Below are 7849 nucleotides of genomic sequence, written 5' to 3' on the forward strand. Positions count from 1 at the left end.
AATATGTCAGGCCCCAGAGCAACAAGTTGAAACGCGCTCAACTCCTCTGCATTTCACTGTTGTGGTTTTGGCGCACATCCTGTTGACTTGAAGCTAAAAATGAGAAGTAGAAAAAGGAGCTGTCAAAGAGAGGTTATTGTTTCACAAAGGGCAAATTAGGCTTCATTTGTTTACTGGGTTTGATCTTTTGTTTAACAAGAAACCGTGTGGTTTCCATGTTACTGCGTCTGCTTCTGTTTTTTTTTTTTTTTTTTACTTTCTTAGTCATTCTTCTACTCAGCTATACTGACACCAACACTTCTGCTTTATGAAACTTGCTGCTGTGGTCTCGTTTGACCCAGATGATTTTCTCCACCAGATATAAAATGCTGCACTAGTGGCACATCTGTCACATGCTAGGCTGTGCCTGTATGGAGCTCTCTAAGTGCCAGGAAGCAAAATAACAACAGAGGTCAATGAACTCAATGAGAGCTCACAGCAAAATTCCCCCAAATAGTTCTAATTAGGACCCAAGCTGATTACTGGATTTTAAATATATACTTTCAGATATTTATCTTTAATAAATCCATTCAAATATTACTCATGGTTTTTATGGGGGGTTTTTTGTTTTGTTTTTAGCCATCCAACTTGAAGAATTTTTAGATACTAAGGAAAAAGGAAAGTTAATTCATGAATAACAGACATCAGCTCTGGGGCTTAGCCGGGGACGGAGCGACCAAACCCGACCGGGTGACGGTATGCTTCGAGTTGGTCATTCCGTCCCCCGCTGGCTCCCTCCCCCCGTCCGCCGGAATTCCCGGACCAGCCCCCAATCTGACCATTTCAAACTGCATTACTATATTTATCATGGTTAAAGGGAGCACAATTTTTTAAAACTTATTTAAGTTAACATTTGGTTAGCATTAGCTAATGATGTTATAAGATGAGCCGAGGCTTCGAGGCATGTGTCGAGTAATGGAGGGGGCGTTTCCCCGAAGCGCGTGTGGAGGTGTGATTCATTTAGGGGAGGGGCCAAAATTGATGACGTCCGAAGCCTCGCTACGGTGATACAACGCGACCGCTTCAGGAAGTCGTTCAGAAACGCAATAACTCCGACAGGTCAACATGTGGGAGAGCTGCTATCAGTTCGATAGAGTTTGGATAGATTCTAAGAATAGATTGATGGGAAAAACAACCAAAACTATTTTGGTGAGATTAAACAATGTAATGATCAAAATCTGAGCCAGCCGCTGGACATTGTTGTAACTTTAGTGTTAAGTACTATTGCTGTCTGTTGAGTAGTAATTAGTGTTGTTGGCGTCAGCTATAAAAACCTGACTTTAAATCCTGATGTACATGGATTGAGACCTACTTTAAACTTTTGAAAGTTGCAATTATACCTAAGTATTTTGGCTAATGAGACTAATTTTTATGGGTTTGCACTAGTAAAAATATAAAGTGGGTAAAAACACTGCTAAATTAGATGGGTTGGTTCAACCAAAAGATTGTTTGAACACAATTTACAACCCAATTAAAACAAAAAAACGTGGGAAAACTATTTTGTTTGAATAAAAATGACTAACACCTTTCATTTTCCCATCATCACCCAATTTGTACAAGCACTTTCACCGTCTGCCTGAGCTTATTTCACCAAAATGGCAGAAAAACTGTGTACCTCAAATGATTGTTTTCTTCTCAGACATTTTACACAAAAAAACTTACAAAAGATNAAACTGCATTACTATATTTATCATGGTTAAAGGGAGCACAATTTTTTAAAACTTATTTAAGATAACATTTGGTTAGCATTAGCTAATGATGTTATGAGATGGGGGGAGGGGGCAAGGTGTGATTCATTTAGGGGAGGGGCCAAAATTGATGACATCCGAATCCTTGCTACGGTGATACCACGCGATCGCTTCAGGAAGTGGTTCAGAAACGCAATAACTCCGACAGGCATTTAAACAGCCTCAGTATTCAGTCAACATGTGGGAGTTTGTAGGAGAGCTGCTATCAGTTGGATAGAGTTTGGATAGATTCTAAGAATAGATTGATGGGAAAAACAACCAAAACTATTTCGGTGAGATTAAACAATGTAATGATCAAAATCTGAGCAAGCCGCTGGACATTGTTGTAACTTTAGTGTTAAGTACTATTGCTGTCTGTTGGGCAGTAATTAGTGGTGCTGGCGTCAGCTGTAAGAAACTGACTTTCAATCCTGAGGTTGATGGTTTGAGACCTACTTTAAACTTTTGAAAGTTGTGATTATACCTAAGTATTTTGGCTAATGGGACTCATTTTTTATTGGTTTGCACTAGTAAAAATAAAAATTGGGTAAAAACACTGCCAAATTAGATTGGTTGGTTCAACCAAAAGATTGTTTGAACCCAATTTCCAACCCAATTAAAACAAAAAACCATGGGAAAACTATTTTGTTTGAATAAAAATGACTAACACCTTTCATTTCCCCATCATCACCCAATTTGCACAAGCACTTTCAACGTCTGCTTGAGCTTATTTCAGCAAAATGGCAGAAAAACTGTGTACCTCAAATGATTGTTTTCTTCTAAGACATTCTACACAAAAAAACTTATAAACGATTGTATTACACACATCAATCATTAACAATTTAATAGACAACTGCAAAAAATGTTACAATTATTACTAACTGTAGTTCTACACTCCACCAGTAGGTGGTGACATGTTTACATGACGCTTCATGAACTGTGGGGATCGTTGAAGCAATTTGGCCAAACGTTTCAATGCCTTATGAGGCTTCATCTCACCGTCACTATCATTAGCCAACATTTAACTTACCTGTTCAGAAGAAGACCAGCAATGTCCATGTGGCTTTTGAACCCCTTCATTTCCTTAAATTGGCAGCAAAAATTTCACCTTCTTTTCCATCTTCTCCATCTTTTTTGTTTTTTTCCTTCATTCTCTGAAATTTAGCTCCAAAAAGAAGCCATTTCTCTGCTCTATCACAAGCTTCAAGGATCTGGCAACTCCTGAAATCTGTCTCATGTGACCTTAACCTAATTTTCCTATTGGTGCAGAATACTTTCATGTCAAGGTTGGTATTATAATTAGAAGTAGTGATGGGTCCAGCAACACCGATGCATCGGCGCATGCGTGGAGCCCATAGATCAAAACACTGTATCGGTGCACGTGTCATTTCAGGAATTTCATGTGACTGATACAGGAGTTGTTTCTAACTGACTGACTCACTAAGCTGTGTTTGAAAACGTATCTGTCAACATGATGCATCTGCAAAGAAAAAAAAAGTCTCATCTTTTGTGGTTTGTCATTAGAATTATCAAGAATTTTGGAGCAGCCTAAAAGGTTGCGTTTTCATTATCATTTACAGTTCACCAGATCATCCAGTCAAATTGATTCAAAGTTTTCTATCTAAGGAAAACCAGTTGATTGCATCGACTCATTGACTGTTCAGCAATCCCTCACACTAAGCATGCTTGTAGTGACAGTGGAGAGGAAAGACTCCCTTTTATTTATTTATTTATTTTTTTTTTCTAACAGTGTCCTGTCTGGCGATATGGCAATAAGAATACTTTTCTTGATGCCAAAAAAAAGAGCCTGAAATATTTTGCTTTGACAAGTGGAGCAGTATGACAATCGCCGGAAAACTTCCTTTTAACAGGAAGAAAACCTCCAGCAGATCCAGGCTCAGTGTGAGCGGCCATCTGCTGAGGCCGACTGGGGTTCAAGGAGACAGAAGAAGAGATACAAAAAGCAGCTGTAAAAGTTGCTTATCATTCAACTTGTCTGAATTGATCTAAATTTCAAATAGACTCTTAGTTTATTTACTGTTTTTACTGTACTAATGGTTTTAAGAATATTATTTAAAATCCTAGTCCACAAGGATCCTCATTCACATTTTCCCCTAAATTTTTCATTTTATGATATACGTTTACATTATTTAGTCACTGCATCTAAAAATATACAAAATATTTTCCATTTAAACATAGATGTGAAATGATACAACGTAACATACAATAACTATAATGATATAATTGCACTAGGTCATCGAATCAATTCAGTTTAGCCTGTCCAATAAGCTGCCTGTAGTGTCTTTAAATGACCAGCAGGTGTCAGTATCCTGAACAATTTACAGCTGTGTCCTTTAAGAGTTGGACAAATATATACTGTAACAGTGTGTGGAGGAAAAGTTCTGATCCTGTGTAAATTAGAAAATGTACACAATTAATCACAACTGTGTCACACAAGTATGAGAGTTGCCGTGAGTGGTTAAAGAGGATTTGTTACCAGTTTCCAACAGTCTACCTTTTCAATTTGAAACATAGAATACCATGCTGGCTCCCTGAGCAATAACCTTAGACCCATAAGGCTACCCAGGTATGGCCAAAAACTTCTCACCGCCTCATATACATTTGACAATAAAAAAAAAACTTTAAAAAGGAGGCCCCCAGAACATGTTTTGTTCATTTGCGGGAAAATTCCTCTCAGATAAGGCAGGCAGGCTTTACCAAATATCTCCTAATTCGGCCCTCTTATAAATGACATGTTTTGGCTTTCCATGCCCCTCCTAAGGGTCGCGCCCCCAAAAACGGTAGCCGTGACAACCAGATTCAATGTTCGCAAAAAAATAGCCCAGGAGCACTAAATAATATCTTAGCTTTAACAATGGGCTGCTACAGGCTGCACTTTCCCCTTATGACATCATAAGGGGAATGATTTTTTTCAAACAGACCATTTTGAGCACAGGTTAGCTAAGAGGTGGAAAAAGGCATTGATAGAGGAGGAAGGGTTTTTAATTTTTTCATTTGTGAACCTTATACACAGGCCTCAGGACAAATATGACAGAAAATGTTTATAAAGTGAATTCTGCATAATATGGGACCTTTAAAGCTGGGCATACGTATACTGCATACGTATACTGCACGACGCAGGTCGCTAGAGGAAGCTGAAACTCGGCCCGATCGAAAAATTCTCGCATGACTGGAGAATCGCCCTGAATAGGGCAAAGAACTGTATAGTGTTTGCCCGACTTTAGGGATAGTTTGAATGAAGATGACATATTTCATTGGAATTTATAGTTACAATGGAAAAAAACAGATTATAATAAATTTTATCAAATTCAAATATTACAGCAATCACATGTCAATATGAATTGTTCAAACTAATTATCAAAAGAAAAGAGTGATTGAAAAGCAGTATATTTTTATATTTTTATAGGTCTAGTTTTATAAAACTAAGCAAATTTATAACAGAAACAGATTTTGATGTATTTTCAATCATTTTGGAAACTAAGTCATTTTAATTTCCTTTATTATTTTTTTTTCTGGTGAGGTCTTTCCTCAGTATTGTGTCATTTATGTTTTCTTTTATTGCACTCATAAAATAATCTTGTTTATTGTTAAAACTAATATTTTCCCTAAACTAAATGAAAATTGTTTCTACTGCATGTATTTATTCCACCTGGCACACTTCGGGCCCCCATACAATCCTCTGCCTTGCACCTCTAGCTGCCAGCCGCTAGGGGGCGTTGCTCCGTGATGCCTCGGTAGTGCTGTGTTCGGCGCGCGCCTGTGAGAACGCAGTCGGGCAGCAGTCGTCGCCACTGCGCGTCGCCAAAGATGTTGCAACAGCAGCCTCTCACTGGCAATGGGCCATCCAACGGCCGGGGACTCGGAGTGAGCGGCCACCCCGGGATGCATGCTCTCAACTCGGTTCACCAACCCTCCCAGCACCGGTCGGACGGGGGCGAGTCGGGCCTCGAGGGCACTGAAAACGGACATGAGACCCGCAGGGATATTGGTGACATCCTGCAGCAAATAATGACCATCACCGACCAAAGTCTGGACGAGGCACAAGCAAAGTAAGTGACAGCTTTGACTGTTTTCTTAGAAAGTTAGCGACGCCGCGGCTGCTTATTGTTTTTGCTCGGTGTCGCTTTGGCAAAGTTTCCTCAACTTCAGTCTTTTGTTTAGATTGATTAGCCAGCAGCTAACTAATTAGCCTTCTCATCTAAACGAGGCTGCTTTTTACGACCTGCTTACTTTCATTTAATGCCAGTATAAAAGGAGACTATTATGTGTGTGTGTTAGTTTTAAAACATGTTTCCCTTCATTGCAGCGATTGTTGATCGCAGCCATTGTTAGCTTGCTCCAGGCTGAAGTTAGCTTTAGTTTCGGCGCCTCTTTAAGTTGCTTTATTACATCTGAATAGTTTTACTTCTAACTTAAAGTGGACAAACGCGTACAGAGACTCTTCAAATCAAGATTCCAAAATTCCCGAGCATTTGTTTCATTATTCAAAGTATAAATATCTGTTATTTGTCACATAGATCACTTCAAACTGCATGAAAACTATTAATTTAAGGTTGTTCGTTCAATAGTAACTCGTTAAAAGAAGCATCTTGTTTTTTTAACTTCGGTTTTCTCTGTAAAAAAATCAAAACATACAAGTTTATTTGATCTTAAATGTATGTGCAGACATAAACAATGGTTTTGGGTCGGTTTATGTTTATTAATCAGCCCTGAAAATTAGAACAACTTACTTTTTCCATAATAAACTAAGATTCCTCGTTTTATTTTTAGGAGTTTTTAAAGCCTTTTTTATTATACATTATGAATTATTTACCAGATTACTTCAAATTCCACTTGAAAAAGGAAAATACACTCTACTTTTAACTGCTTTAAATAAAATACAGCCAATACATGTAAAGCTAAATCCTATGTTGTTATATGATGAAAAATAACGTGCGTTTCTTTACGGGTTTTAAGGTAACGAAAAGCTTCATTATTACATGGTTTTAATAACATTTAAGCAGTGCATGATACTTTAATAACTCTGTAACTTGTCCACTAGCTACTGTTGTTTTTAATTGTGTCATATTTATTTTAATCCGTGGTTACTTCAAAACCATTCAGTGCAAATTAGTATTCAAATGATTTTACATGTGCGCCTATAAAAAGACATTTAGATAGTCAATTGTTGTGCCGAATCGGACACCAACTTCAGCAATTAGCCTGCGCTAACGAAGCTAACTAGCTAAAGCTAAAACGAGTAAATTCCAGCTTTATCGTAAAGTAAATACATTTCTTCAATATAGGAAGGTCGGGGTTAGTAATATAACGTCAAATAAAACGATAACACACTAGCTGCAACGGGCATTCATTTTATACGTTTACGTTTTCATGTTTGTCTCAGGTATCCTGAAGCTAACAGATGCTAACTTGCTTAAAGCACTCGCTTCTGCACATTCGCCTATTTGTTTCTCTGTCGGTTTTTCATGCAGTGTTTTATTTATGGTTCTCTGAGCTTCCAACAAGTTGAGTTTCTTTGCTTTTTGTGTCCCACAGGAAACACGCACTAAACTGTCACCGAATGAAGCCCGCATTGTTCAGCGTTCTCTGCGAGATCAAGGAAAAAACGGGTAGGTTATATAAACACAGGCAGGGTTTAAATGCTGCTTGTCATCATGTTGTTCTATGGAGCTGTGCAGCAACTGGAGCCTCCATTAGCCCCTGTTGACATGGTGTCAACATAAGCCAATATAATGATCAATGCACAATGGATGGATTTTATTATTTGGAGCGCCAGCTGATCATATTTACTTACAGCTGAAATGTGCAAAACAAAAGAAAGTAAAAAGTTCATTAGTTTTACTGCTGGAAGGAGAAATACAAGTTAGCTTATTTATTTCGGTTTGTGTCAGTAAGTGAAACAAACCTTTTCCATTTATTTTTTAACCTGCTCCATTAGTGATAAAACAAATAAGCGGAGAAGATGTTTATAGAACGCTGCTTCGTATAGCTGCAGTGCTAAATATTTTTTTCACTATATGGTGAGATAAGAATTAGATAGTATACATTATTTTAACTATTTT

General features: G+C 37.9%; 1 pseudogene; it reads left to right on the plus strand.

Moving 5' to 3' along the window:
• The first annotated feature begins 5546 nt into the window (after positions 1-5546).
• LOC107082044 overlaps positions 5547-7849 on the plus strand; it is an 18094-nt pseudogene continuing 15791 nt past the window's right edge.

Source organism: Cyprinodon variegatus, unplaced genomic scaffold (assembly GCF_000732505.1).
Source record: "Cyprinodon variegatus isolate N-32 unplaced genomic scaffold, C_variegatus-1.0 Scaffold0, whole genome shotgun sequence".
Classification (NCBI taxonomy): Eukaryota; Metazoa; Chordata; class Actinopteri; order Cyprinodontiformes; family Cyprinodontidae; genus Cyprinodon; species Cyprinodon variegatus.